The following is a 22,594-nucleotide window of genomic DNA, read 5'->3' as shown; positions in this document are numbered from 1 at the left end:
ATTATCAAATAAGATCAACCCTAACTCGAGTGATTCAGTTTCCATCATTGTTCTATTTTTAGAAACAGTTCCCTTGAACTTCATCAGAGGGGACCCAATTACAATCCCATTGAAGGTCTCCATCAACGTTTCTTTAATATTAAGTTAATTCAAGATATGTCAACCCTAACTAAAGTTTTTAAGTTTCAACAGTTTTTCTATTTTTAGTGACAGTGACCTTGACCCTGACCCAAGGGGTTCCAAACGCAATCGCATGGAAGGTATTTTTAATCTCTTCGTTTATAAAAAGTTTGGTCGAGATATGTCAAACCCAACTAAAGTTATTTAGTTCCATATGTGAGCTTGACGCCGCCCGCCTTGTCGCCCAAACAACGACGTATGTCATTCTAATAATCATGTTTCGATCACGCTGGTTAATTTTTTTTGATCCAACATAACCTATTTTTAAACTAAAAAAATATTTCATCAAGTCCAGATTGGACCAAAAATTAATAGCCTTTTAAGGTTTTTGAAGATATGACATAGTGACCTAGTCTTTGACAGCACATGACCTTATTTCAAACTAAAGATAATCAAGGAAAACATTTAAATAAAGTTTTTATCGATATTTGACTAAATATATATACAATATATCTAACTTGTATTCAAAACGATTCCTAAGATTTGACCCTGTTACCATGTTTTAACCCTATGTGACCCACATTTACAAGTGGTCAATATTTTATCAAGGAAAACATAATGATAAAGTTTAATGAATATAGGACCAGATATATTGCCTCTAGTATGTATCTAAGATTTTTTCTACGATTTGACTTAGTGAAATAGTTTTTGACACCATGTGACCTAGTTTACTATTCCTAGAGTTCATCAAGGAAAACATAATGTTAAAGTTTCATGAATATTAAACCAAATATAATATCTGAAGTCTGTTCAAAAGATTTGACCTAAGTGGCCTAGGTTTTTACCCCAGGTGACACACATTTACACGAGGTCAAGATTATATCAAAGGGGATATTCCGACCTAGTTTGACACATCTGTACTAAGATAAGGTTCCAGACAGAAAAAGATAAGTGAAGGTAATACGGACGGATCGAATAATGGTCAGATGGACAAGGCCAAAACAAAATCCTCCTCCCAAAACCTTCAGTTCGGGTGGAGATTATAATTTCAGGAACATTTGTAAAAAGCTTCATACACAAATTAAACTTCAATAACTGAGGTCATCCTTTACGAAAGGCAAACAAACTTGTGCCATTATCGACTCTGTATTCTAGCTTCTTCATAGACCCTGTTTGTATTGATGACTACATGAGTACAAAATAAAGCAAACACTTTTAAACATTTATTAATATAATATGATACTATGTTTATTGGAAGTATACACGGTGGTTAGTAAACCAGCAATCAAGATACATTGTTTCAAGCTTAACATGCACAAACAATTCTTGACAGGTTCCCTATTAACATTTAAATATTTCTGCATTTTTTATGAACTTTTATATCAACATCAATTTCATTGTTGGGTAATGGTGTAAAAATAATGGCGATTGCTTTACTGTTCCGATATGGGAGTGATTGTGCTGACGAAAACACGGAAACCACTCTCAAACATGGTACAAGTAAAATTGAGAAAATGTACCTTTTTTCATTTCTGTGACTTTTTAAACTATTTTTTACATTAACTTTCAAACTGAAACATAAACATTACCATGTGTTTAAGTTTTATGATGATGATGATGATGATGATGATGATGATGATGATGATGATGATGATGTTGATGATGATAATGATTATGATGATGATTCGGTATGTAACCAGGTCTAAGTTTTAATATTGTGGTTATCTCCCTTTGACCATTCATGATTATTGAAAGTATAATAACCTATGTGACCTTTTGTGATCATCAGGTGTGACCAGTTCTTTGCTTAGTTTTGGAGGGAATTTGAGGTCATTGTTCACCTGACTTCTGTGGTAGCCACTACTGGTAGGCACAGCTGATGTATTTTATATGATGTAACTTTCAAGACATTTCAAGAGGTTAGTCATGGTATTATTTCTAATTCTTTATGATTGCAGTTGAATTGTTGTTTGTATTTAAATTGTAGTTATTGCATTGTTTTACAATTCAACATGGCGGCATATAAATGTATATTGTGTATTCTTGGCATGAAGATACCACATTCTTCTGTGCACTTATCACATTCTTATTTTTACAACCAGACAGACTAACACGGGCACAGTTTGGATGATACAGAACGGAGAGTGAGTTGTAGTAATAGACTACCCGATCCACAATCGGTATGTAAAATGTATTGTTGCTGTGTTAGTTTTGTGCTTTATGTGTTTTATAGTTTTCTATGTATTTTAGCAATGATCACGGCCACTAGATTATCTCAGCTAAATTTGAATAGTTGTTATGACTTATATTTTATTTAGAAGTCATTAATTTATTTCTATTGATAATATGTATGAATTACTATGTATTAATTCTTTATATTATGCTTATGATTGTTATTTCTGTATTTTCAGAGTACGTCATATTATACTACTCGTATTGGATATTATGCTACATTAAAAGTTGAAGTGTGAGCAGCTTTGAGTTTCCTTAGAACTAGGATATATAATGAACCCTTAACTGACGAGCTAGTCCGGAAATATTGGCGCCCAACCATATGGATTATTCTAGTAACATTTAAGTGCCAGTGTTACATCTATATCAGTCTGTTTCTAAACTTTCCTTAAAAATTTATACAACGAAAACATATCTGATTGTTTAAAATTCCTCAGGAGGGAACTTAACTCGCATAAAGAGTAAGACATTTGAGCTGAGGAATAGTTTTCAAGAAGCAAACTTAATAACTTTATGTATGGTTGAGGACACTCATTTTAGTGCTAGGGAGGAACAGTGACGGGCATTTACTCAATATTATATATTGGGAGGACATTTCGGACGTTGGAACATAGGACGCTTTGGTCGTGAGAACTTCGCCGATACGGTCGTTGGAGCCCAGGAACGTTACGGAGCCTAGGACGTTTTCGTTCGTTAGAGTGCATCAGGATACATCAGGATAGGAACCAGGAGGACATGTTTTAAAAGTGAACACTGAACATTGTGTAATATAGTGACATTTTATCTAGTGGCCATATTTACAGTTTTCCTAAACAACAGCGTGTGAGTACCATTGTTTTTAAACAGTATTCAAATATTGCAGTTTCCTTTTCTTTATTTTTTTAAAAAAATCCATTTATTATAACGGTTTTATTCCGAAGTTGACTGCAATGCTTGATATTGTTGATATTTTAATGTGAGATATTGTAGCCTGAATGAAAAGAAAGTCACTTGCATGTTAAAATAATTAATTTCCAGCTAAAAGGTGAAGGCTTAATGGTGAAGGTCTTGTTTTACTAAGTTTCTCATCTATTAAACAGCAACTTTCTCTCTGATAATTCTTTCAAAAAACATTGACATGCTTATGCCGCTATTTTGAATTAGAAACTACTCTATTTATTTCATTTCGAATAACATTTGACTGCAATCATTTAAGGTATTTACCATCCGTGAATTGCTTACATTTTGACTAATTGAACGGAATTTTATGATTTAATTTCATATTGGTAGAGCACCTGGTAGTAGGCCTTAAATATTAATTTTAATCACTGGTGTATTTCTTTGAAATCAAGTGTAATTACTATTTCGGTTGTGTATTGGTTTCATTTGACACATGTAAACAAATCTCTCAGCTGATTGAGGTCACATTCCAGAGTCACATGTTTCTGTTTTGATACTGAATATTCCCTGCATTCTGATTGGCCGGTGAATGTTTTGCTGAATAATTTCTAATTTCTGATTGGCTGTTAATTTTTGTATTGCTTACGTCATAACATAGTTTCTCCTTTACTGCATTGTGATGGGTTGACCTATGACATTGACATTGAACTCTGACACAGACTCTGTTTGTACATTATACTTGACAGTGGAGAACATTTAGGCTGACAGTTGATTGAATAACACAATTATTTGATCATCAATTACTTTGATGAAAAAAAATAGTTTGAATTATTTGTAGTTCGTAGTAGTAGTAGCATATACATTTAGAGAATAGGATAGCTATTTGATAATATTTAAAGAAATATTTATTTTATAATTGTGATAAATAAATACATACACAGCTGGTAGAAATGAAATTTATTTAATTAAATTTCTGTTATACCAGTAGCTGAAGATTAAATAAATCAGTTGGATTACACCGTTGAACCGTGGGAAATGTAACTGGTGTTTACATTCACATTTCTCTTCATTAGATTGAAAGTTGAATTATATCAAATAAAACTTTAGTTAAATTATTGGAAATTCATTGTATTATAAATAAATACTTTGATAATTTATGATTTAGCTTTGAGAAATGTAATTGTAGTAACAATTACTGTTCTTACAGCTGCCAAATAGGATTAATTTCTGAGATTACCTTATCATTGTATGAATATATAACAGTTCGGATTATTGAGGAAATTACTTAACTAATTTGGATTAATTTAGAAATAATTTAATTTATAATTTATAATTCTTTAATTTCTGAACTTTGATTTTTGGAATTTAATAAACACTAGGCATCAATAAGTAATAATTAGATTACTAATTTAAATTGGATTATAAAATTATTTAAATTATTTGATAGTTTTGCATTTTTATTTGTGTTCAATCTTTATTTTTTTACTTTGTTGGAATTAATTTTGCTGGAACACTTTGACTAGATATTTATGTAATGCAACCAATTGACCTGATAATTTTCTGGTGATATTTTGCCTGAAATAACTTTGTGCATTTCATGCAGGGTATTGATTGATGATACTTAGATGATGAATGGGCTATTGATTTAATTTGGTAATTTGAAAACTTGTGTTTTCTACGGGCAGTTATTGTCTCTTATTCTGTTTAGGGAAATTGTCAGGCAAGATTTTATTTTTGTTACATTTTAATGACTGGAGCTGTGTTGGATGCATACATTGGTTATTGTCATTTGTAATAAAAGAGGGTCATTTTGATAATTAGGAATTATGTCAGAGGTTGATGAACTTGTTGATCCTGAGGATGGAAAGTTGAATGAGGCAACTGGGTTTACAGTAAATGATGTAAAAATGTTGCAGGCATTGCATTTGTTAGGCATTAAGCCCAAGGTTGATGATGCGGATGATATCGTGAAATTAATGCAAGCATTTGGAGGGAAGGTTGACTCAGAGGATAAGAAAGATGGAATTGGGGCAATGAAAGGATCTACATATCACTATCCGAAATTATCCACCTTTTATGGAGAAGAGGGAAAGGGTGAGGTTACATGGGCTACATTTAGATATGAAGTTGAAGGTCTAATGAATTCAAGTGGGTTTACTGAAGATCAGGTACTCTTAGGAATTAGACGTGCGCTTAAGGGCGAAGCGGGTGATCAAATTAGAAGGTTAGGCCCAGGAGCAAATTTACATTTTGTGCTAAAAGAGTTAGAAAACGAGTATGGCACTCTAGAATCTAGAGAGAGTATTATACGGAAATTATATTCTTGTGAACAGAAAGAAAGTGAAACAATTCATTCATTCGCCACTCATTTAGAAGATTTGTTTGATAAGGCTGTAAATTTAAATGCTATGAAGAGGTCTGACAAGAACTTGTTGAAAGAATTACTGTATTCTGGCCTCAAGCAGGACATTAAACATTTATTAGTGTACCAGAGGGAACGTATGACATCATATGAAGACTTCAAGAAAGCAGCAAGAAAACTGGAGTCAGAATTGAGGGGAACCAAGAGCCCTGAGCATAGAAAGCCCTGCAAGCCGGCAGTATACACTGAGAAGAGGTCCAAAGAGGCTGAAGAATTGGCGGAAGTGAAACAGCTGCTCCTTAAACTTAGCCAGAGAATGGATGAGAGAGATAAGAAGGATGAGAAGAAGGAAGAAGACCATAGGACATGGGAACCAAACTATAGCCAAAGAGGTGCTGGTTATGGTGGATATAGGGGTAATGGTGGAGGCAGAGGCAGAGGAAACTACAAGATAAAGACCCCTATAGCTGCAAAGAACTTTCAACCAACCTGCTATATATGCAATGAGAAGGGACATGTGCAAAGAAATTGCCCAACTATATTGCAACAGATGGTTTGTGGACTGTGCAGGAAGAAGGGCCACTTTGGTAAAGATTGCCCAAAAGCCTAAGTGCTCAGGCTGTGGGATCGACCCTGGGTACGTCTTCTGTAGGTCTCAAATTAGTAGGTGAAACCAATGAAGTATCAGTCCTTCTTAATGGTGTTGAAGTTAAGGCTCTTTTAGACACAGGTAGTTGTGTGAGTGTTGTTGCAGAAACTTTTTACAAGAATAACTTAGCACATGTAACTATTAACCCTATAGGTGATATACTGCACATTGAGTGTGCAGATGGCAACAACCTTCCATATGTTGGTTATATTGAGGTTGAACTGGAAATTAGTGCTGGGTTTCCAAAAGCAACACCACAGTTTTGTCTTTTATTAGTTACTCCTGACACTTCTTACTCCTCAAGCACCCCAGTCATATTAGGTACAAATATTTTGCAAGAGTTATTACATGAATGTGAAGAAAACTTTGGGGCACAGTATTTACAAAGAGCTAAATTACATAGTCCATGGTATCTTAGCTTCAGGAGTATGGCCATCCGTGCTAAGCGGTTAGAGCAAAATAAGGGTAGGATCGCGGTGGTCAAATGTGCCTCTTCACAAAAGATAACTTTAAGGCCAAATCAATGCATTGATGTGATAGGTTACTTAGATAAAGAACTTGATTATCCGACCACAACTGCTATGTTGCACGAAACTAAGGAAAGTACATTGCATCCTTTCATAGACGTTACACCATCATTGATATGTTATAATTACAAGCATAATGGTGAAGTCAAAGTAAGTTTAAGTAACATGTCAACACAGACAGTTACCATTCAGCCAAGAACTTTACTTTGTGAATTACAACCTGTGTCTGTGGCGGATGAAGTTTTAGATAGGCAACCTACCAAAAGCAACACTGTACCTTTGGATACATTGAACATTGATGAGGATAAGATGCTGGATGAGGGTCAGAGAGATAGGTTAAGGAAACTTTTACAATCACATGTTGAAATGTTTGCTACTAGTGATATTGATATAGGGATGTGTAATTTTATTAAACATAGAATAGACTTAGCAGATCCAACACCATTTAAACAGCGTCATAGGAGGATTCCACCTGCCATGATGCAAGAAGTTCGACAACATATAGAACAATTATTGGCATGTGATATCATCAGACCTTCTAAGTCACCATGGACTTCCAATGTTGTTTTAGTCCGGAAGAAAACGGGTAAGTTAAGATTATGTGTCGACTATAGAATGTTGAATGATCGCACTATTAAGGATTCATTTGCACTCCCTAGAATTGAGGAAATATTTGATAATTTGCATGGTGCTAGATATTTTTCAACATTGGACATGAAATCTGGATATCATCAAGTTGAAATTGAAGAAGAGCATAAGCCTAGAACAGCATTTACTGTTGGAACAGTGGGGTTCTACGAGTACAATCGTATGCCGTTTGGTTTAACAAATGCACCAGCAACCTATCAGCGTCTAATCCAGGAATGCTTAGGAAGCTTAAATGGCACCATATGTCTTGTTTACCTTGATGATGTAATCATTTTTAGTGAAAATTTTGATCAACATTTAGAAAGATTAGACATTGTTCTGCAAAGACTTCAATCTTGCAATTTGAAGCTTGTCCCTGAAAAATGTCACTTCTTTAAGCCAAAGATAAACTTTCTAGGCCACATTGTTGGGAGTGAGGGCATTGAAACTGACCCTGAGAAAATTGATAAAGTGAAGAGTTGGCCCATTCCATCAAACCATGATGAGTTGCGTTCGTTTCTTGCTTTTGCCGGTTATTACCGAAGATTTATTCAAGATTACAGCAAAATCACAAGGCCAATTTCAGAATTATTACCCCCAACATCGACGAAGAAGGGTACCAAGAAGGTAGCACCGGTTTGGAAGTGGACGCAAGTCGAACAGGAGGTCTTTGATAAGGTTAAGAGTATTCTCTCCTCTCCACCTATTCTGGCATATCCAGATTTTTCATGTCCTTTCGAGCTCCACACAGATGCATCGACCAAGGCTCTTGGGGCTGTTTTATACCAGGAAAGCCAGGGGGTGAAACGAGTTATCTCATATGCCAGTAGAGCACTTAACAAATCTGAGAGGAATTACAGTGCTTTTAAGCTGGAGTATTTAGCCTTGAAGTGGGCTGTCACTGAAAAGTTTGCTGACTATTTAACAGCCAACCACTTCACTGTCCTAACAGACAACAACCCCCTTACACATATTTTATCAAGTGCAAAGCTCGACGCCACAGGGCAGCGCTGGGCATCTGCCCTAGGTCATTATTCCTTTGATATTGTGTATAGGGCTGGTCATAAGAACGGAGATGCTGATGGCATGAGTCGTTTTCCCTATGAGAAGCTTGACAGTCAAACATATCCAGATCTTGTGAGAATTAGGGATACTACTGTTAAGGCTATTTGCTCTGCCATGCATATTACGACCCCATACATTGAAACTTTGACAGCTCTCAACATCAACCTCGTTGACATACTTGAAGAACAGGGTCAAGTTTTAGCACAGAAAGAGGTGAGGGAGATCAGAGCTTTGCAAAGGCAAGATCCAACAATTGAACTGTGGAGGAGAGCAGTAATTGACAATGTAGTTCAAACAAAGAATTTGACAAAACCAGACATGATTATGAGAAAACAGTTCAAGTATCTGTTCATGAAAAGAGGAATCTTATTTAGGAAGATACAAGAGGACAACGAAACTATTGAACAGTTAGTCATACCTGAAGTATGTAGAGAAGAGATATTGAGAGGTTTGCATAACGACGTGGGACACCCGGGAGTAGAGAGGACATTAAGACTTCTCCGGGAACGTTTTTATTGGCCTGGAATGACTACTGATGTAGAGCATTGGGTAAAGCAGTGTGACAGGTGTCTGAGACGCAAAGATAAGAACATGCAAAGAGCACCCCTCATTAGTGTAACCACTACATATCCCCTTGAGTTGGTTTGTATGGACTACCTTACTTTGGAGCCTGCAAAAGGGGTTGGGAATATTTTGATCATTACAGATCACTATACCAAGTTTGCTCTTGCTATTCCAACAAGAAATCAAAATGCCAAGACAGTGGCAGAAGCTCTCTATAATGAGTTTATTGTGCACTATGGCATACCAACTCGGCTTCACTCGGACCAAGGTGCAAATTTTGAGAGTGAGCTCATTAAAGGGTTATGCCACACAATGAACATTAAGAAGAGTCATACGACTCCATACCATCCGCAAGGTAATGCTGGTCCTGAAAGATTTAACCGAACTTTGCTGAACATGTTAGGGACACTTGAAACAAGCCAGAAATCTGATTGGAAGAAGTATGTAAACTCACTTGTATTTGCATATAATTGCACACCTCATGAATCCATACAATTCTCTCCGTTTCAGCTGATGTTCGGCAGAAGACCACGCTTGCCCATTGATGCTGTGTATGATAAAGCCAGAGAAGAGCCTGAGGCCAAGAAAAAGCAGTCAGACTATGTAGATGATCTCAAGGAACGCATGGAGATGACAAGGGCCATTGTTGACAGGCATTTGATTGCTACAAAGGCAAAACAGCAGAAATTTTACAACAGGAAAGCAAAGGTAGTGAAGATTTCTGTTGGAGACAAAGTCCTTGTGAAGAGAGTGTCTTTCGATGGGAAACACAAGATTGTGGACCGTTATGAGGAAGACATTTACCTCGTTGAAGAACAGCCTCGAGATGAGATACCCGTGTATCGTGTGAGATGTGGGGACAAAGTGAAGACCCTTCATAGAAATCTTCTTTTCTTGTTGCCCAACCAAGATATTGATGAAGGTGAAGAGGTCATTGACAGTATTGGCATGGAAAGTATTGAAAAGGATGGATCCATCATAGAAGATAAGGAGAAGAGTGACGTCACTAAGGAAGAGGACTCGGATAGTGAAGATGGAGAAGGACTCGTATGGATTACGGGCCTTGATGGGGACGCTCATCCTCCTGACACAGACCGAAGTCTAGTAAATGATTATGGTAATCAACAAGGAGCTGATGTTAGTGAACCTGACACGGATCAAGTAACGTTGATTAAATCAGATGATAGTGTTGCCAAGGAAGATGAGGATGTTGATAAAGATCAGGGTGTACCTGCTACCATTGAAGTAGTGGAAGAGCCTACAGCTGAAGAAGACACTGCAGCTGATGCTGGAGAACCACCTGATGAAGTGGAAGAACAACAACACCCTGATATCGAGGAAGCTGCTGAGAACATCAACGAAGGTAGAACTGTTGAAAGACATGATAGTGTGAGAGATATTGATCAACCACCAGAAGAACAGACATCACAAGAAAAGGGTAAAGATTCACTTGAAGAAAATTCTGAGAGGGATAAAGATATTCCTGTACCACAACCAAGACGCTCAACTAGAGAGCGAAGACCACCAACACGATTGGGGGACTACCATATTAACCAGATGGTGCCCATGGATGACAAGGTCCAAGCAGTTAATGTGCTAGTTGAATCTGGTATACTCAATAAAGTGAATAGTAGTATTGCTCATAAACTACTTGATGCAATTTTAAAAAGTAGCTGACCTATTTATTATTTACCATGTACTTTGACATGTGTTTTTTTAGAAAAAATGTCATTGCAATGTTTTACATTTCCTTTTACTATGTAACATATCAACATTTGATGCAGAAATGTGTGATTGAATACATTGGCAATGCGAAGACGCATTCCTTTTTTTTAGACGGGGAAGGAGTGTTTATAGATAATACTGAAGTATTTCTAATAAAAACAAAGGGTTTGTTCTTTGTGCAGAATGACCTAGTTGAGGTGGTAGTAGTCTACAAAATGTAGTATACTTTAGTTATAGAAGTAGTGTATAAGTAGAAAGGTAGTAATTGAGTAAGCACAATGATGATATGTTCATTCTTATTTTTTTATTTTTTTGACAAAAGTTTGACATGACTATACCTTGACATTTACGTCACTGTCACACATATAAGGATTAATGACGAGACGTCATTTTTGACTGTGGGGGAGTGTGTAACCAGGTCTAAGTTTTAATATTGTGGTTATCTCCCTTTGACCATTCATGATTATTGAAAGTATAATAACCTATGTGACCTTTTGTGGTCATCAGGTGTGACCAGTTCTTTGCTTAGTTTTGGAGGGAATTTGAGGTCATTGTTCACCTGACTTCTGTGGTAGCCACTACTGGTAGGCACAGCTGATGTATTTTATATGATGTAACTTTCAAGACATTTCAAGAGGTTAGTCATGGTATTATTTCTAATTCTTTATGATTGCAGTTGAATTGTTGTTTGTATTTAAATTGTAGTTATTGCATTGTTTTACAATTCAACATGGCGGCATATAAATGTATATTGTGTATTCTTGGCATGAAGATACCACATTCTTCTGTGCACTTATCACATTCTTATTTTTACAACCAGACAGACTAACACGGGCACAGTTTGGATGATACAGAACGGAGAGTGAGTTGTAGTAATAGACTACCCGATACACAAACGGTATGTAAAATGTATTGTTGCTGTGTTAGTTTTGTGCTTTATGTGTTTTATAGTTTTCTATGTATTTTAGCAATGATCACGGCCACTAGATTATCTCAGCTAAACTATTCAATTGAGTTGAATAGTTGTTATGACTTATATTTTATTTAGAAGTCATTAATTTATTTCTATTGATAATATGTATGAATTACTATGTATTAATTCTTTATATTATGCTTATGATTGTTATTTCTGTATTTTCAGAGTACGTCATATTATACTACTCGTATTGGATATTATGCTACATTAAAAGTTGAAGTGTGAGCAGCTTTGAGTTTCCTTAGAACTAGGATATATAATGAACCCTTAACTGACGAGCTAGTCCGGAAATAGTTACGTGACTACCTATTATCTATTAACTTTACTGCATTATATCGTTAGCACTATGTTTGAATAATTATAGCACAATTCATATAAACATGTACAGTTTCACTGCATCATGATGAATTGACATACATGTATAAATGAAATAAAATACAAAAAAGCTATGTTTAATTGTCACCACTTACATGTACTTTCCTTGAAAACAAAATTGTGGTTTAAGTCTTAAAGTGTTTCATATTCATTTGACAAACATGTATAAATGAAATAAAACACAAATAAACATGATATTAATCACCACTTACATGTAGCTTGCTTAAACGCAATTTTGCGGCTTAAGTCTTTCAGCTTTTTCATTGTCTATTTTGCCAAGTGACAACCGGAAGGAAACTACACTTATGCTATAAAGAAACAATATGCAAATGATAATTGAACAAAGTAAACAACAACATGTTAAATAATGAAAATGGTATAAATTAAAAATATATAAACATTTCATGACTGGTTTACACATTAACTTTTCAAATTTAAGTAATATGTAACGAAATTAACATACCTTTCAAACAGCGAGCTGATATTTTAGTAAGTCGTCCCTGGTTATAGCAGAAAAATCTACGCATGAACAAGTCAGGCAAATAAGATCGGACATAAATTTTAACCATATAGTTAATTGTGCATGTAAGATTTGAGACAGCATTTAAAGGCACAAAACAAATATTTCCCAACTTATGGTAGTAGTATATATGCATGATGGCCTTCGGATAGAATACTTGCTGATAGTATTTTTTACTTTTTGATGAATAAAAGCCACACTCTCACAGATTGACAGTTAAGACTTTTTTTGGTTTTTGTCTCGGACGGATTCAGCTGGTGATTCACACTAGAACAGATCTCAATTATTTTGAAAACTGCCGAAAATTCATTTTCTTAAAGTCTTAGTGACGCTTTTATCCATAAATAACAATTTTCCAACGTAAATATGAAAAACTGCGATTTGATCTTTGTCAGCAGTCTTGTATCACTGGTTTTCAGACATTTAAGCGAATAGGCTCATTCCAAGACAAAAAATAAAAATAAACTTGTTAAAACGGTTAATCTGTGAGAGTGCAGCTTTAACAGTTTTAGATTTTTTTCTAGATATGTTTGCTTTATTTCCCCACACATGTATATCTATGATGTTTTTGCTCAAAAAGTATGCTTTACACTAATTTACAAATCATTCTCATTCATTAATGCTAATTATCTCTGTGAATGAAAAAACTGATGTCTGCAATAATCAAATAATGTACACCGCCATGTACATGTAGTACTGTATCCTTTGCCAAAAAGTTGTTTTACCAAAGGTCAACATTTGTTTATTTTCCTATTGGGGTCACTGGAGTGTTTCCTTAAGAAAACCATACATTTTAACAATGTAAGAACTTGTTCTTGCTGCAATCTGCTGATGTTATCCTTAGTACTTTGGAGCAATATAAACCAGCTCTTGTACAATGTAAAAGTTATCGTCTGACTTTTGTCTGCAGCACTGAACCATATAAAAAGCCGCTTCAGAGTCTTTAACAATTTTTGTTTTGGTTTTGTTATGGGATAAAGAGGAACATATGGTCCAAATGTTAAAAAAGTTTAATTAAAGCGGCACTCTAACAGATCTATCGTTTTTCCAACTCTTTTATTTTTTTGTCTTGGAATTAGCAAATATTTGCGTAAATATCTGAAAACCAGTAATGTAAGACTGTTGACAAAAGATCAGATCGCAGATTTTCATATTTTCATTCCAAATTTAGGAGAGGAAATATAAACATCTGCGTTCTGATCTTTTGTCATCAGTCCTTTTTCACTGATATTTACGCAAAAAAACTGTGTTCTAAGACAAAAAATAAAGAAGGTGTCAAAACGTTCAATCTGTGAGAGTGCAGCTTTAAATCGCATTATTGTGGCTACATGTAGCACTTATGCACCAGTCAATTGTAACCACGGCCCCCCTTGGTCGGGGGTATACCGGGGATAGCCGGGGAAATGGGCCGTGTTTTTGCCTTTCAGGTGGCCCCGCAGTGCCCGGTGAATGCGGTGGTTCTGTCTTTACAAAAATATAGCCGGGATTAGGCATAACCTAGGGTCCCTGGGGTTTGGGGGCATTTGGCGGGGATTTTATCATCTGTTCGTCCAGGCAGGGTTGAGATCTTACCCAGGGTTGGCTGGACCGAAAGTCAAAGTCCCCGCTATTCCCCAGACTTGGGGGGGGGGCGTGGTTACAATTGACTGGTGCATTACCACAGTGAAAAACTAAAGTAAGATCCACAGTGAAAAACTCAAGTAAGATTTTCGTTTCCTGTACAGACTGAAAACGAGTGATATCTTGCAAACAATAAAAATAATATTAAAAAGCGTTAAACAAGCACGAAATTATTATCTTACCGTCTGATCTGGTGAGTAGATACTATTATTTCATTTCTACTTTCTTTTTCGCCATCCTTAAAACGTCCTTAAAAGCGTCCTTAAAAATGCCCCGAAAACATTTGGAAAACCCATACCTCAATGTAGAAGGTTACGCACTACTATTTTTTCAGTTTGTAATCACGTACCAAACAATAACTGGGGGGAGTTCTAAAACGCGGTCCTTTCAGCGGACGATATAAAAAGCGTTGAATTGTGCGGACGACATAAACATAGAAGGGTTTTGATAACTGCGGCAAATATAGATAAAGAAGAAATTTTATTTCATTAGGTTTTAAAGAAATTAGATGCATTATTTGGATATGTTTTATTCAAATGGAGCTAAAAAAATAATTCTGGTATTCAAACGCACTGTTCGTTTTCAAATTTTTTTTTTTTTTAAATAGTAATTTCACAATGAATTTAAATTTAGTTGGCAAATTTAAAATGTTTTTACGATATAAAAAAATTGAAATTGATAAAAAAGGTTAGTTAGAGTTGAGCTTATTATTACAATCAAGCGGACGATATTAAAATCGTTGAATAGTGCGGACGACATAAATAAAGAAGGGTTTCGAAAACTGCGGCCAATTTAGATCAAGAAGAAATTTATTCCATTAGCCCAAAGCAACCATGCTGTATTTACTGTTGCTTTTATTTATTTTCAATTAATGATGTTATTGTTTTTAATACTTAAATAGACATAATGAATCTGTAGCGTAGGTATTACACCCCCCCCCCCTCTCGATAAGGTTTTAAAGAAATTAGATGCATTATTTCGATATGTTTTCATTCATTTGAATGGAGCTCAAAATAATTTCTGCAATTATTAGGCACTGTTCGGTTTCAGAAAAGTTTTTTTTTTTTTGAAAATTAGTAATTTCACAATGAATTTGTTCTTTTAATAATTTGGATTTATTCAACAATATGTATGCATTTTACATAAATCATTACATAATACAAATCTTACAATCATGATATACGAAAACAATTAATTTAAGTACCAGTAAGAATTGATATGCCCCCTTTTGAAAAAAGTGGGGTATATTGTTTTGCACATGTCGGTCGGTCGGTCGGTCGGTCGGTCGGTCGGTCTGTCGGTCGGTCGGTCGGAATACCAAATGGTTTCCGATCAATAACTTGAGAACGCTTTGACCGAGGGACCTCATACTTGGTATGTGTATTGGTCATCACCAGCAGATGAACCCTATTGATTTTGAGGTCAGTGGGTCAAAGGTCAAGGTCAGTGTGACCTTTACATGAAAAACGGTTTCCGATCAATAACTTGAGAACGCTTTGACCCAGGAACCTCATACTTGGTAGGTGTATTGGTCATGACCAGCAGATGAACCCTATTGATTCTGAGGTCAGTGGGTCAAAGGTCAAGGTCAGTGTGACCTTAACATGAAAAACGGTTTCCGATCAATAACTTGAGAACGCTTTGACCCAGGGACCTCATACTAGGTAGGCTTATTGGTCATGACCAGCAGATGAACCCTATTGATTTTGAGGTCAGTGGGTCAAAGGTCAAGGTCAGTGTGACCTTTACATGAAAAACGGTTTCCGATCAATAACTTGAGAACGCTTTGACCCAGGAACCTCATACTTGGTAGGTGTATTGGTCATGACCAGCAGATGAACCCTATTGATTTTGAGGTCAAAGGTCAAGGTCAGTGTGACCTTAACATGAAAAACGGTTTCCGATCAATAACTTGAGAACGCTTTGACCCAGGGACCTCATACTAGGTAGGCTTATTGGTCATGACCAGCAGATGAACCCTATTGATTTTGAGGTCAGTGGGTCAAAGGTCAAGGTCAGTGTGACTGTAAGCTGAAAAAAGGTTTTCTGATTGTCCATATTTTATTTTCTTATATAGTAGACAGTAGAAATTTATATGTCACTAAATGCATGAGTTGAAGTATCAGTTTTCAGTGAACATCTAGTCCATATTGGGTCACCAAACTTATATCGTACCGAAATGGCATCTATTTTCCGATTCCAATGAATATATGTAACAGGATGTCAAAGTGATATATATTTTAAAGGGTTAGTAGGTGACCCGATATGGGATATACGGGGAGCAGGAAACCATATTAGGGTTCGAGCTTTACTCTCACCTGATATGGTTTCCTTTGCCCCATATATCCCATATCCGGACCCTACTAACCCCATAACTTATAATGCTAACACTAATGAAGGCCATATTGCCACATGTAAGCAATAATAAAGATAATAATGTCACATGTTAGCAATAATTTAGATTGTAATGTCACATGCTGGCAATAATATAGGTCAATATGTCACATGTAAGCAATAATATAGGTTATAATGTCACATGTAAGAAATAGTATAGGTCATAATGTCACATGGAAGCTATAATATAGGTCATAATATCACATATAAGCAATTATGTAGGCCATACTATCAAATGTTAGCAATAATATAGGCCATATTATCAAATGTTAGCAATAATGTAGGCCATATTATCAAATGTAAGCAATAATGTAGGCCATACTATCAAATGTTAGCAATAATGTAGGCCATATTATCAAATGTTAGCAATAATGTAGGTAATACTATCTAATGTTAGCAATAATGTAGGCCATACTATCAAATGTTAGCAATATTGTAGGCCATACTATTAAATGGTAGCAATAATGTAGGTAATACTATCTAATGTTAGCAATAATGTAGGCCATACTGTCATTGGAAGCAATAATGTAGGCAATACTACGAAATGGTAGCAAAAATTTAGGCAATACTATCAAATGTTAGCAATAATGTAGGCCATACTATCAAATGTTAGCAATTATGTAGGCCATACTATCAAATTGTAGCAATAATGTAGGCCATATTATCAAATGTTAGCAATAATGTAGGTAATACTATCTAATGTTAGCAATAATGTAGGCCATACTATCAAATGTTAGCAATATTGTAGGCCATACTATTAAATGGTAGCAATAATGTAGGCCATACTTTCAAATGTAAGCAATAATGTAGGCCATACTGTCATTGGAAGCAATAATGTAGGCCATACTATCAAATGGTAGCAATAATGTAGGCAATACTACGAAATGGTAGCAAAAATTTAGGCAATACTATCAAATGTTAGCAATAATGTAGGCCATACTATCAAATGTTAGCAATTATGTAGGCCATATTATCAAATGTTAGCAATAATGTAGGCCATATTATCAAATGTTAGCAATAATGTAGGTAATACTATCTAATGTTAGCAATAATGTAGGCCATACTATCAAATGTTAGCAATATTGTAGGCCATACTATTAAATGGTAGCAATAATGTAGGCCATACTTTCAAATGTAAGCAATAATGTAGGCCATACTGTCATTGGAAGCAATAATGTAGGCCATACTACGAAATGGTAGCAAAAATTTAGGCAATACTATCAAATGTTAGCAATAATGTAGGCCATACTATCAAATGTTAGCAATAATGTTGGCCATACTATCAAATTGTAGCAAAAATGTAGGCCATCCTATCAAATTGTAGCAAAAATGTAGGCCATACTGTCATTGGTAGCAATAATGTAGGCAATACTATCAAATGGTAGCAATAATGTAGGCCATACTATCAAATGTTAGCAATAATGTAGGCCATACTATCAAATGTAAGCAATAATGTAGGCCATACTATCAAATGTAAACAAAAATGTAGGCCATACTATCAAATGTTAGCAATAATGTAGGCCATACTATCAAATGTTAGCAATAATGTAGGCCATACTATCAAATGTAAGCAAAAATGTAGGCCATACTATCAAATGTAAACAAAAATGTAGGCCATACTATCAAATGTTAGCAATAATGTAGGCCATACTATCAAATGTTAGCAATAATGTAGGCCATACTATCAAATGGTAGCTATAATGTAGGCCATACTATCAAATGGTAGCTATAATGTAGGCCATACTATCAAATGGTAGCAATAATGTAGGCCATACTATCAAATGTTAGCAATAATGTAGGCCATACTATCAAATGTTAGCAATAATGTAAGCCATACTATCAAATGTTAGCAATATTGTAGGCCATACTATTAAATGTAAGCAATAATGTAGGCCATACTATCAAATGTTAGCAATATTGTAGGCCATACTATTAAATGTAAGCAATAATCTAGGCCATACTATCAAATGTTAGCAATATTGTAGGCCATACTATTAAATGTAAGCAATAATGTAGGCCATACTATCAAATGTTAGCTATAATGTAAGCCATACTATCAAATGGTAGAAATAATGTAGGCCATACTATTAAATGTAAGCAATAATGTAAGCCATACTATCAAATGTTAGCAATATTGTAGGCCATACTATTAAATGTAAGCAATAATGTAGGCCATACTATCAAATGTTAGCAATTATGTAGGCCATACTGTCAAATGGTAGCAATAATGTAGGCCATACTGTCAAATGTTAGCAATAATGTAGGCCATACTATCAAATGGTAGCAATAATGTAAGCCATACTGTCAAATGGTAGCAATTATGTAGGCCATACTATCAAATGGTAGCTATAATGTAAGCCATACTATCAAATGGTAGCTATAATGTAAGCCATACTATCAAATGGTAGCTATAATGTAGGCCATACTATCAAATGTTAGCAATAATGTAGGCCATACTATCAAATGTTAGCAATTATGTAGGCCATACTATCAAATGTTAGCAATAATGTAAGCCATACTATCAAATGGTAGCAATAATGTAGGCCATACTATCAAATGTAAGCAAAAATGTAGGCCATACTGTCATTGGTAGCAATAATGTAGGCAATACTATCAAATGGTAGCAATAATGTAGGCAATACTATCAAATGTTAGCAATAATGTAGGCCATACTATCAAATGGTAGCAATAATGTAGGCCATACTATCAAATGGTAGCAATAATGTAGGCCATACTATTAAATGGTAGCAATAATGTAGGCCATACTATCAAATGTTAGCAATAATGTAGGCCATACTGTCAAATGGTAGCAATAATGTAAGCAATACTATCTGATAATAGCAATAATGTAGGCCATACTATCAAATGTTAGCAATATTGTAGGCCATACTATTAAATGGTAGCAATACTGTAGGCCATACTATCAAATGTTAGCAATAATGTAGGCCATACTATCAAATGTTAGCAATAATGTAGGCCATACTATCAAATGTTAGCAATAATGTAGGCCATACTATCAAATGTTAGCAATATTGTAGGCCATACTATTAAATGGTAGCAATACTTTAGGCCATACTATCAAATGTTAGCAATAATGTAGGCCATACTATCAAATGTTAGCAATAATGTAGGCCATACTATCAAATGTTAGCAATATTGTAGGCCATACTATTAAATGGTAGCAATAATGTAGGCCATACTATCAAATGTTAGCAATATTGTAGGCCATACTATTAAATGGTAGCAATTATGTAGGCCATACTGTCAAATGTTAGCAATAATGTAGGCAATACTATCTGATAATAGCAATAATGTAGGCCATACTATCAAATGTTAGCAATATTGTAGGCCATACTATTAAATGGTAGCAATACTGTAGGCCATATTTTCAAATGTAAGCAATAATGTAGGCCATACTGTCATTGGTAGCAATAATGTAGGCCATACTATCAAATGTTAGAAATTATGTAGGCCATACTATCAAATGGTAGCAATAATGTTGGCCATACTGTCATTGGTAGCAATAATGTAGGCAATACTACGAAATGGTAGCAAAAATGTAGGCCAGACTACCAAATGGTAGCAATACTGTAGGCCATACTTTCAAATGTAAGCAATAATGTAGGCCATACTGTCATTGGTAGCAATAATGTAGGCCATACTATCAAATGTTAGCAATTATGTAGGCCATACTATCAAATGGTAGCAATAATGTAGGCCATACTACGAAATGGTAGCAAAAATGTAGGCCAGACTACCAAATGGTAGCAATAATGTAGGTAATACTATCAAATGTTAGCAATACTGTAGGCAATACTATCAAATGTTAGCAATACTGTAGGCCATACTTTCAAATGTAAGCAATAATGTAGGCCATACTGTCAAATGTTAGCAATATTGTAGGCCATACTATCAAATGTTAGCAATATTGTAGGCCATACTATTAAATGGTAGCAATTATGTAGGCCATACTGTCAAATGTTAGCAATAATGTAGGCAATACTATCTGATAATAGCAATAATGTAGGCCATACTATCAAATGTTAGCAATATTGTAGGCCATACTATTAAATGGTAGCAATACTGTAGGCCATACTTTCAAATGTAAGCAATAATGTAGGCCATACTGTCATTGGTAGCAATAATGTAGGCCATACTATCAAATGGTAGCAATAATGTAGGCCATACTATCAAATGGTAGCAATAATGTAGGCCATACTGTCATTGGTAGCAATAATGTAGGCAATACTACGAAATGGTAGCAAAAATGTAGGCCAGACTACCAAATGGTAGCAATACTGTAGGCCATACTTTCAAATGTAAGCAATAATGTAGGCCATACTGTCATTGGTAGCAATAATGTAGGCCATACTATCAAATGTTAGCAATTATGTAGGCCATACTATCAAATGGTAGCAATAATGTAGGCCATACTACGAAATGGTAGCAAAAATGTAGGCCAGACTACCAAATGGTAGCAATAATGTAGGTAATACTATCAAATGTTAGCAATACTGTAGGCAATACTATCAAATGTTAGCAATACTGTAGGCCATACTTTCAAATGTAAGCAATAATGTAGGCCATACTGTCATTGGTAGCAATTATGTAGGCCATACTATCAAATGTTAGCAATTATGTAGGCCATACTATCAAATGGTAGCAATAATGTAGGGCATACTATCAAATGGTAGCAATAATGTAGGCCATACTATCAAATGTTAGCAATTATGTAGGCCATACTATCAAATGGTAGCAATAATGTAGGCCATACTGTCATTGGTAGCAATAATGTAGGCAATACTACGAAATGGTAGCAAAAATGTAGGCCAGACTACCAAATGGTAGCAATAATGTAGGTAATACTATCAAATGTTAGCAATACTGTAGGCAATACTATCAAATGTTAGCAATTATGTAGGCCATACTATCAAATGTTAGCAATAATGAAGGCAATACTATCTAATGTTAGCAATAATGTAGGCCATACTATCAAATGTTAGCAATAATGTAGGCCATACTTTCAAATGTAAGCAATAATGTAGGCCATACTGTCATTGGTAGCAATTATGTAGGCCATACTATCAAATGTAAGCAATAATGTAGGCCATACTATCAAATGGTAGCAATAATGTAGGCCATACTGTCATTGGTAGCAATAATGTAGGCAATACTACGAAATGGTAGCAAAAATGTAGGCCAGACTACCAAATGGTAGCAATAATGTAGGTAATACTATCAAATGTTAGCAATACTGTAGGCAATACTATCAAATGTTAGCAATTATGTAGGCCATACTATCAAATGTTAGCAATAATGAAGGCAATACTATCTAATGTTAGCAATAATGTAGGCCATACTATCAAATGTTAGCAATATTGTAGGCCATACTATTAAATGGTAGCAATAATGTAGGCCATACTATCAAATTGTAGCAATAATGTAGGCCATACTGTCATTGGTAGCAATAATGTAGGCAATACTACGAAATGGTAGCAAAAATGTAGGCCAGACTACCAAATGGTAGCAATAATGTAGGTAATACTATCAAATGTTAGCAATAATGTAGGCAATACTATCAAATGTTAGCAATAATGAAGGCAATACTATCTAATGTTAGCAATAATGTAGGCCATACTATCAAATGTTAGCAATATTGTAGGCCATACTATTAAATGGTAGCAATAATGTAGGCCATACTTTCAAATGTAAGCAATAATGTAGGCCATACTGTTATTGGTAGCAATAATGTAGGCCATACTATCAAATGGTAGCAATAATGTAGGCCATACTGTCATTGGTAGCAATAATGTAGGCAATACTACGAAATGGTAGCAAAAATGTAAGCCAGACTACCAAATGGTAGCAATAATGTAGGTAATACTATCAAATGTTAGCAATAACCTAGGCCATACTATCAAATGTTAGCAATTATGTAGGCCATACTATCAAATTGTAG

The 22,594-nt window shown here is 35.1% G+C and overlaps 1 protein-coding gene across 1 annotated transcript in view; it reads right to left on the bottom strand.

The window, feature by feature from the left end:
• LOC128245701 (uncharacterized) overlaps window positions 1-14,552 on the bottom strand; it is a 35,005-nt gene extending 20,453 nt beyond the window's left edge. Inside the window, exon 1 of the mRNA XM_052963927.1 lies at window positions 14,424-14,552. The gene's annotated coding sequence lies outside the window, so the exon portion shown is untranslated. The remainder of the gene's footprint in view (window positions 1-14,423) is intronic.
• Window positions 14,553-22,594: the final 8,042 nt, after the last annotated feature.

The sequence above is a fragment of the Mya arenaria genome, chromosome 2 (genome assembly GCF_026914265.1).
Source record: "Mya arenaria isolate MELC-2E11 chromosome 2, ASM2691426v1".
In the NCBI taxonomy this organism is placed as follows: Eukaryota; Metazoa; Mollusca; class Bivalvia; order Myida; family Myidae; genus Mya; species Mya arenaria.
Note: the sequence above shows the minus strand (reverse complement) of the source record. Positions and strands in the feature narration are given on the sequence as shown.